The sequence below is a fragment of the Nuphar pumila genome, chromosome 5, assembly GCF_984573655.1.
Source record: "Nuphar pumila chromosome 5, dmNupPumi1.hap1.1, whole genome shotgun sequence".
Classification (NCBI taxonomy): Eukaryota; Viridiplantae; Streptophyta; class Magnoliopsida; order Nymphaeales; family Nymphaeaceae; genus Nuphar; species Nuphar pumila.
Window position 1 is genome coordinate 103,372,526 of NC_143253.1, and position 11,206 is coordinate 103,383,731.

The window sequence follows — 11,206 nt, forward strand, 5'->3', positions numbered from 1 at the left end:
AAAAGGCCTTCCTTGTGGGATGATAATGAGATTCCATGCATGCTGGGCCACTGAGATAACAATAAGTTGAGCATGCACTTGAAGGGGAGAAGCTTGTCTCCTTCCCCTCCTAGGAAACCAACTATCAAGGTCCAACGAAGTGGTTCCAGGAGCATCTCGTAACGGCTCTGAGTAATGGTTATTCTGAAGGTGACGTTGGTGGCGCTCACCCTATGCGCTTTAATTAGGGGTGGTAAAATCTAATCCGACCCGCCAACCCGCTTCTTAGGCAGGTTTGGCTTAAACGGGTTCGTGTCATAAACGGGTCGACTTGCCTAACCCATTTATTAAATGGGTCGGGTTCATGTTAGGGGTATGCCAACCCGGCTGACCTGTTTAATAAACGGGTTAGGCGGGTGGGTCAACCCGTTTACCCAAACCCATCAACTCGTAACCCGTTTATATATACGTTGCAAGGAAGATAACTCAGATGCGGTTTCTGAAAAGAATGTTTTTGCTTCTAAAGGTGCAGCAGAGCAGCTCACCATCTGGTCTTGTCTATTTAATGGATAAGTTCTTGGCTCTCAGCTTTTAATGACATAATAACTTATGATATTTTGTGCATTGAATGGGTTTTCACATTTTCTTTCTTTTTCTCTGCATTAAGGGTACTTATGTAATTTAGTGAGTCTTGAAGGTTCAGACTTCTGAGTTTGGCGCCTAGGATCAATATTTTTTGACTGAAAGAACGCTTGACAGGGGATGGATGATGAATAGTTTGGGATTTAAATTTTGTTTGTGATAGTAATACCATTGTTTGATGCAAGGAAGACATACGCTTTTTAGATTGGAAAGTTGGAGGCAAAAGACTAAAGCACGAGGTTGTTCTTGTCATTGAGGTTGAGTGCAATGTCATCATTGTCTGAATCTCTTATTCTTTCTTGTCCTTCAGTCTTTGACAGAACTCAGGCGACTCTGAGAATTTATGGTGACCATCTCTTGCATCATTAACCTATCTTGGTCACTATTTATTTTATTTTTTTTATCTAAATGCTACTAACTTTTGCAGTGACGGAAAGGACCTACAATGTTTCATCATTACCAAAGCATTTTAATAGGCATCATTTCTTGAAAGAAGATAAAACAGAATACAGATGGAGGTGTAATTGGGTCGTGTTGACCTGACCCGTTTATTAAACAGGTTAATTGTGTCATGTTGGGTTACTCGTTTAATAAATGGGTCGGGTTCATGTTTGCCACAGCTGACCCATTTAATAAACGGGTCGGGTTTGTATTAAGGTATGCTGACCCGCCAACCCGTCGACACGACCCGATTGCCACCCCTAGCTTTAATGCCATGCTGCTCTAGCTTTTTTCTTTCTTCAACAATGTGAGCCCATGATTTGGGGCTAGGGTCTGACCAAAAGAGGGATTCATAGTAAGGTCATGGAGAGGAGGTCCACCACCTTGTGGATCTGCTCTCTTAATGATGACGACCCCCTTGTAGGGACCATCCCAGTGTCTCCCTGATGGTCACGGGCGTCCATCGCCATTCTCATAGATCCATCAGGGGAGGACCCCCATAGGGGAGGCCACTTGTGACCTCCCAGCTTGATCCACATCGTTTTCCACCTCCATCCTCTAAAAAAAAATAGTCAAATTTTGTTATATGAAAGATCATGCTTTTTGACTGGGGGTAAGAGGTAAGTAAGCTCAGGTCTCTGTTCCTAGGGACGAATTCTCTATGTAAATATAAAAAAAATAAACAGAAGTAACACGATGCAAGGGACTATTTTTATTAAATTAACCATGTTGAATACATCTATGATGTCAGATTTGATCAAAACTTATACAATGAGAGAGAGGCAGTACATGTTCCATCTCCATTTCTTCTATGACTTGTAGGGTGGAAAATCTTTTGGAAGATAATTAAGTTGCAAGGACACTTAATTTTTATTGTATGATCAATAATTTTCTAATCAATCTTACTTATACGCATCTCAATCTTAACAGTGAAGACATTTATGGTACAAATCAATATCTTTGATCTTGGGTCTGTGTATAAGATCATAATGAAGGTCTTGGCTAACTGCATCAAATTGATCATTTCCGTTCTTGTTATCAAACTGCAACTCGGTTTTTGTAATTGAAGTGTTGTATTCTATTTCTCATTTTGCATACCCTAAAGGTGTTCTAACTGTAAAGTCATATGGCCATAAGTGATTGTTGAAGTGGCTATTCCAACAATTACGTTTCAAGAGAAGTGTCTCTTGAGGTTGGAATCCATTTCAACAGACACATTTCAAGAGAAGAGTCTCTTGAGGGATGAAGGGATTTCTCCCAGAGGTTGTGTCCCAAAGCTTAAACCCTCTTCGTAGTCTATAAAATGCAAGTGAAACAATGTATGATATATACAACACAATATAAACAAAATTCATAGCATTAAGTAAAGAAGAGAGTTGAGAGTTCGGATTCTCTTGTGATTTCGAGCGTAACCGTGAAGCTTTCATCCCGCTGCAAATTCAGATATGTGTGAAGTCGCTTTCCAACATTGGTATCAGAGCACAGGTTGTATGGGTTTGACAGATCCCTGTCGGTGAAAGTGTGCATGCTAGTATTTCTGCATCGCCATCGTCGGAAAAAAGAAAAACAAACAATTCAAATAGGAAATAAGCGATTAAGGTCAGTGAGATTTTTTTGTTCGAAAACTTGGTTTATTAAGGTAAAAAAAATTTATCGTGAGACCGACTCTGGCTTGTATTGAAACCGCACACGCCCAAATAAGGTTTTAGTGGTTTCCTCTATCTTATAGGGTTACTTTCGACCCCCCCCCCCCAAAAAAAAAAAAAAAACTTTCATCGTTGGCAGAAGAACGTTGGTTCGACGCCGGTCACCGTTCAAGTAACATCCACTCCGGCACCGGCAGGAAGCCAGGTGCCGTGTGAAGTTGTCAGAGGTGGACGCAGTGAGCTGCCACCTGACCGATGTCTTGGTCAGTCGGTAGAGAAGAAAAAAAAATCCAAGAGATTACCTCAAGAAGGGGACCAGTCGGACAGTGCTTCTTTTTGCCAAAAAAATCGAACGTCGGACCGACTGGCTGACGTTGAAACCAAGCACGCCCAAATTTGTTGGGTCATTGCCGAAAAACCAAAAACGTAGGAGGCGACTGAAGAATGTCAGGCTAACGTTGGTACGGGTTGATTCGGTGAACCATTGCCGAAAAATCGCAGGCGGTGGCAGCAGCTAACGCCCAAATAGAATAGGAACCGGCAGCTCAACGAAAATAGCACCCGGCTGCAACATGTTGCCGAAAAAGCATCGGGATGTTGCCCATTGCCGAAAGAAAAAAAAATGAAAAAGAGAAAAAAGAAAGGGTTTGCTTACCAGATTTTCTCTAGAGAGGCCGGAGGAGCAGGTCGTTGAAAAAAATGGCATCGCTCTGCGCTGCCCAACAACGATTTTCTCAAAATATTTCAAGACAAAACGAAAAGAGAAAACCAGTTTAGGGTTTTCCCTTTTCGTTATAACGTATACCCCTTTTACATTTAAAAAAAAAAAGGAAATTTCAGATTAAACCTAAAATTTAATTACAAATTCTTGAAAAGGGGTTACTTTTTCTTGAAAAATGAAAAAATCGTTTCTTACTTTTCAGAAATTTCAAAAGGGTGGGTCCTTTCTTTTTTGTTAAAATCAGGAAATCTCTTAATTTCGAAAAGGCATTGATTTTTTTTAAATTACAGAAAGAGGATCAAACCTTTCACTTTAACTCAAAAAAATTCTATTTTGAGGTTTCTCTTTCCAGTTTTGCTTAAAAAGGCTTCTGCCTTTTTGGAAATTGCAGAAAAGTATCTGAACTTTCTGATTAACTCAGAAACTTACAGAAACGGGTTTTTGTGTTTTTGTTTACACAGAACCCCTCTTAAATACTTTCTAGAAAATGCAGAAATGTTGTTCTGAGTTTCAAAAAACCACCTGTTACTTATTTTTGTCAAAAAGTGCTTAAATTTAGCATTTTTTTTTAGTTTCTTGCATACTTAAAGATCGTATTGCATGATAAACTAGTTTAGAAGAATTAAAACTAGTTATATTTATAAATATTAGTTGGAATATACTTTATTAATTCTTATATTTGTTCATAATTAGGAAAATGGCAAATCGAGTAGTCATGGCTGAGTTGTCCAAAATTGAAAAACTCAATGAGACAAATTTTGGAATGTGAAGAAGAAAAATGAAATATCTATTGACACATGACAAAACACTATGTGTATTCAATAATGCAAAATCTTCATTAACTGATAAATCAATTGAAGAAGAGAAGAAAGCTTACAACAAGTTTATTGAAGATGATCAACTTGCTTGAGCAACTCTTCTAACATTTATGCAAGATGATCTCATCCGTGTATTTGAAGATTTTGACACTGCGAAGAGAATGATGAAAGAAGTCAAGAAAAAGTATGATATGACTTCAGAAACTCATATTCAACTTCTTCTAGAGCAGTACAACTCTTGCAGGATGAAAGAGTCAGATAACGTAGTCGATCATGTGAATCGAATGTTGGTAATGGCTAAGGACTTAGCCATAGCAGGAAATGATATTTCTGAGCATATGCAAATCTTCACTATATTAAATAGTCTTTCTCCAACATGGAAGATGGTGTCGATTGCCTTGAGGTTAAACCAAAAAAGCCTTACTCTAACAACGCTCCCTCTGCAATTAGCTCTTGAGCAAGAGCATATGTCAAAAGACAAAAAGAGGAAAGTTATAAATACTCAAGAATCCTTCCTAGCAAATTCTCATAAATTCAAGCCTAAAGGCACATTCTTCAAGAATTTTAAGAAGAATAAATTCAACAAGAAGCGTCCAGTGCAAACCAAGAACTCCAAGACTGCAATCAGGGGAGCATGTTTCTCTTGTGGAAAAGTTGGGCATTTCAAGAATAATTGCCCAAATAGAACCAAGAAAGAGATTTTAGGAAAGCAAGTAAATAGAGAACGAGAATTAGTATGCACTGTATCTAAATCATTGATCGCAGATAGTGATCTCCCAGGGTGGTGGATAGATTCAGGAGCGACGCGACATGTGTCTAAGACAAAGGATTGACTTGTGAAAATGAAGGAGTTGAAGCTTGGAGATCATAAGTGTATATGGAAAATAACACCTATAGTAATGTGGTCGGGATAGAGACCTATAGGCTTCAGGTAGAAGGGACCAGTCTCCTACTAACAAATGTACTTTATATACCTTTCATGAGAATGAATCTTTTAGCAGAGAGAGATTTTGTTAAAAAGGACTTCGAAATCCACTTTCGTGGTGACAAAGTCACTATTGGAAAAGATGAAAAAGTGAAGCTCAAGGGTTGCTATAATGCTAATCATGGTCTTTTTCGTCTTAATGTAACTCCTTCTATAAGTAATGCAATGAATATTTTTTGTTATATTAATTATGCATTTAATGTAGATGTATATTTATGACATTTAAGGTTAGGGCATGTAAATATCAATAAAATCAAAAAAATAATTCGCATGGGTTTATTATCTTCTCTTAAAAATGTAGAGTTTGAAAAATATGAACTATGCATATCAGGAAAAATGACAAGAAAACCTTTTCCTTGAGGAAGTAGGTCATGTGATTTGTTAGTTCTGGTACACACAAATATTTGTGGACCTTTAACCGTAAATCATATTTCATCACATTTATAGATGATTACTCTAGGTATGAATATATATACCTAGTTTCTAAAAAATCAGAAGTTTTAGAAAAGTTTAAGGCATACAAACATGAAGTTGAAGGATTACTAGTAAGAAAAATCGAGGTTATCAGATTTAATAAAGGAGGTGAATATAACTTTGATGAGTTTAAGACCTTCTACACTAATAATAGTATAACTCTTCATACAATGGTGCCTTATATGCCACAACAAAATGGTGTAGCAGAACGAAGGAATAGAACTTTAATGGATATGACAAGATCTATGTTGACACATGCAAATCTTCTCAAGAAATTCTGGGGAGAAGCAATTTGCACTGCCATGTATATCCTGAATAAGGTTTCTTCTAAAGCTGTAGCGCTTACTCTCCATGAATTACAGACTGGTAGGAAGCCAAACTTGAGTCATTTACAAAAGTGGGGGTCACCTGCTCATGTATTAATTCTTAGTCAAATGAGAGACAAGTTAGATAGTAAAACTATCAAATGCATCTTTATGGGATACCCAAAAAGATATCGACTATATAATCCTGAAAAAGGATTTATAGAGTATAGAGGTAGAATTCTTGGAAACTCAAGAAAGCATTTTTTATTCTGAAGATGATGATGTTTTTCTGGATATCATAAATGATTCTGGGATACCCATTCAAGATTTGGAGCATAACGATTCAATTGTGAATAATGAACAAACTTCACAACCAATAACTGGAGAGAAAAGAACAAGGACTCTTCCATCATATTTGAATGATTATTATACATTCTTGGGTGAGGAATTATGTTATTCTATGGATTTGGATGAAACTCTTGATAACTTGAGTTTTGAAGATGCGATTGCTTCTAATGAGTCTGAACTCTAGAAGAAAGCAATGAAAGATGAGTTGGACTCCATAGAAAAAAATGGAGTTTGGGAACTAGCTACATTGCCTAATGGATATTGGACAATTGGTAGCAAATGGGTTCTCAAGAAAAAACTCAAGGCAGATGGATCTATAGATAGATTCAATAGCAAAAGGCTATACTCAACGAGAAGAGATTGATTATTAAGAAACTTACTCTTCTATAGCCAAACTGGCATCTATTCATATTATTTTGGCATTGGTAACTTATTTTAATTTTGATCTATATCAAATGGATGTGAAAACAACCTTCTTAAATGGTAAATTAAATAAAATTATTTTCAAACAACAACTAGAAAGATTTAAAATTAAAGGTCAAGAAGATAAAGTATACAAGTTAAATAAATCCTTATATGGACTTAAGCAGTCATCAAAACAGTGGTATTTGACTTTTCATAATGTTATAACCAAATTGGGTTATGAGGCAAATAGTCTGGATCATTGTGTATATGCCATGAAAAGTGGAAGTAAGTTTATTGTGTTATCCCTCTATGTTGATGATATATTAATTGCAAAAAATGATATAGACATGATAAATATGACTAAATCATGGTTAAGTTCTCAGTTTGAAATGAAGGATATAGGTGAGGCTCTATATATCCTTGGAATTAAAATTCACAAAGATAGAAAATCGAGATTGCTATGACGAAGTCAAGAAAAACATTTTGACCACATTCTAAAAAAAATTAGAATCGAAAGTACCAAGGCAAAAGGTACCCCTGTAGTAAATGGCCAAAAACTAAGTAAGAATGACTGTCCAAAGGATGAAAAAGAAAGGTTGAATGTTTCCTATGCTCTAGCAATTAGAAGCCTGATGTATGTAATGCTTTGTACTAGACCTAACTTAAGCTTTGTTGTAAGCCTAGTAAGTAGATATCAAAGTAACCCTGGGCTTTCTCACTCGGAAGCAGTGAAGGAAATTTTTTTATATCTAAAGGGAACTAAGGAACTTAAGCTATGCTATCAGTCATATAGTTTAAAGCTTGTAGAATACTCATATGTTGACTTTGTTAGTGACAGGGATGAAACAAAGTTCACCTCTGGTTATGTATTTATGTTAGGAGGTGGGGAAATTGCATTGGCTTGCAAGAAACAAGGGTGTGTGGCACAGCATACCCAGGAAGCTGAGTATATAACCTGTAACATGGCTACCATATTTGGTGTGTGGATAAATTATTTTTTAAATGAGTTAAAATTGAACATTCCAAAAGATCCAGTTCAACTATATTATGACAATAAAGCTGCTATAAGACTAATACAAACATGAGCAGATAGCTCTAAAAGTAAACATATTAAAGTTAAATATCAATATATTCATGATATGCTTATGAAAAATGAAATAGCAGTGGACTATGTTCCTTCAAGTGACATGGTAGCAGACCCTCTAACCAAGGCAGTCACTGAGGATGTTTTCACTAGACATGTAAGTCATATGGGACTCAGATATGTCTAAGTGGTAAAATGAGTAAAGATTACTCAGAAAGTGTGTATGCAAGATTCCAGTTGAGAACAAGCATATAAACACAGATGTGAGTAAATGGCCAAGTGGGAAATCTAAGGTCATATGGCCATAAGTGACTCTTGGAGTGGCTATTCCAACAGTCATGTTCCACGAGAAGTGTCTCTTGAGGTTGAAAGCCATTTCAACAGACACATTTTAAGAGAAGAGTCTCTTGAGGGATGAAGGGATTTCTCCCAGGGGTTGTGTCCCAAAACTTGAACCCTCTTCTTAGTCTATAAAATGCAAGTGAAACAATGTATGATATATACAACACAATATACACAAAATTCATAGCATTAAGTAAAGAAGAGAGCTGAGAGTTCGGATTCCCTAGCGATTTCTAGCGTAAGTGTGAAGCCTTCATCACGCTGCAAATTTAGATATGTGCAAAGTCACTTCCCAACACTAACCAACTAATGGGGATTGTAGTGGACCAGGCGAAGGCGAGGGATAAGGTCTCTAATCCTGCTCGGTCTCAAAATTCTGCCTTCCATCTCTGCCTTCATCTTCTCATGGGTTTTGATTTTAACCTCCATCTTTGTTTCATGTCCTCCATCTCTGGTCCGAACAGAGCAAGGTGGGGTGGGGCACTATTTCTTCCTGGTCCAATGCCATCCCTAAAGATATTTTACTAATGGGATGAAGGCAAGGTGGGGCAGAGGAAAGTGTAAGTCCATCCTCGCCTTCATCCCTGCACGCGTTTTTTATTTTAACCTTCATATTTGTTTCATGTCCTCCATTCCGAGTCCAAAAAAAGGGCGAGACAGGGCGGGACCCCAATTTCCCCCGGTCCAATGCCATCCCTACCAACTAAGGATAGCCCTGCAGTGGGGTTGCCCTTTATTTGAGAAAGGGGTACAGCCATAGTGACAAAAGTTTAAAACAGTAATTTATAGGCTGTGAATTTCTCCTGCGATTTTCAATTTTTCAAATATTTTTTGAGTTCTTTTGGCAAAATCTCAAAGAAAATATAAAAAATAAAATAATTTTTTAAAAAATCCAAAAAAATTGAAAATAAACTAATTGCACAATTAAATTTTACATGCAAAAAACTATGAAGCAAGTCGATATATGCTCTCTTAGGGCAGAGAAAATGTCCATTCGATTTATGCTCACAACCCCTTAATCCAAAGAAATTCAGTGCTTTAGTTATTCATGTATATGAAAAATAAAATAAAAAAAGGTGCATAAAAGTCTGTCAAAGAATGTCGCAATGGTGAATAAACTCAGGTAGTCCTACTATTGTCCCATTATTATTACTATTACCGTTCTTCTTGTCCTAGATGCAATATTACACTTCTTTCAGAATTATAGCACGAACGTCAGACAATTCAAGGCAAATTTCAGATTGACTAACAAGAGAAGACTCGTCTTCACTAAAGACATCTTAATAACTTTTGTTTCTTCAAAAATGAAAAGAGCAAAAGTAAGATTTAAGAATAACCACCTACTATATATTCAGTAACCATGAAAAAGCTAATTAAATCCATGGTGCTCTTTCCCGGTCCTTTCCGGCCAAACCAAACATATGACAGAAAAAAGGTCCTCAGCCAAGGCCCTTTTCTAGCCATAGCACAGCTAGCTAAGAAAAAAGGGGGCCCAGGCTAAAGCTCTTTTCATGCCGGCGCACAAAAGAGGACAGAGAAGAGTGGACTGTTCCCTATAGGGTCTGTACCTGGTTCTAATCGGCTCCAATATAAGAAAAATCATACCCGGACCCGATAAGAATCACATGAACCAGACCTGGTAAAACCATATTTTTTTATCATTTTTACATTGAAAATTTGTGAGTCTTAATCGGTTTACATTGAAAATTGGCAGGTCTTAATCCAAACTCGGGTCAGGACCGGGTCTGGTATAAAAATTCACAAACTATACACGGGTCTATGTATTAATCAGACCTTTGGGTCAGGGCCCAGGTCTTATTATTTATCACCATACCTGGACCCTATAGGGTTTGTTTAGGGTCAGGTCTAGGTAAACCAGACCCGTTGGCACACCCATTTGTAGTACCCTGGTTGGAACAAATTGTGAGGACCAATGTGAGTGGACTGCTCCTCTCTGGGCCTGGTATAATCACTAGGGTTGTCAATGGGTCCCGTTTATATGGACCCAACCCGGACCAAACCCTAAAGGCTCCGGGTATGGTGACAAATAAGAAGACCCAATTAAGACCGGGGTTCAGACCCGAAGGTCCGATTAATACATGGACCGGGTATATTTTGTGAAATTTTATACCAGACCTGAGTTCCGATTAAGACCCGCAATTTTTCAATGTAAAAATGATAAAAATATTATTTTACAGTGTATGGTCGACATGTAGTTCTTATCGGGTCCGGCTATGGTTTATCTTATAATAGACTCGATTAGACCCTGGTCCAGACCCGAGACCATACCCAAAATCTTGGTCCAAGTCTGGTCCAAAGATAGCCCGAATTACCACAACTCCATATAAACTGGATTTGAGAGTGCCCAGTGGCTCGGTGGACCTAGCTACCTGGTTGTACACTTCTTACCTTTATCCAATCCAGTTAAGTTCAGTCCATCTATAGTGCAAAGCTGAGTTCATTTTTAAATTTTGAGCTTGACCCAGATCCAATTAAAAAGTACATAGACAACATGGCCCTTTGAGTCCTTATGCACCTATGGTTGGTCCAGATAATCTTGAGTAAGGATCCAGATGTGTTTGATGCATTTGGATCAATAATCTAATTAATCTTGCTGAATGTTGTACAAATAAAACTTCAACTGTGGATCCGGGCGGCCGGAGATATAGCCTCTATCCAAGTCCAAAACGGATTGTCCCACCACCCTTATGGATCTAAATTTGAAAGGCCTAGTCACATATATTCTTATCATTTTCAGAATCAATATTTTAGAAAACATAACCAGCAAAAGACCAATTCCTTAATCGGTTCAAGTATATGGTTCTAAAGACCCCAAGAAAGCCGACTCAGATTAATTGATTGCCTCTGACCAAATCCCATTCCGTTTAGTCATATATCAATTCGGTAATCAACGGATTTTCTTTGTTTGGTGCCTTAAAAATCTTGATGAGTACAGAAAGAGAAGGACGATGCTCACTTGGGTGGTGGCAGACCAGGCCTTCTTCTACTCTGCTCT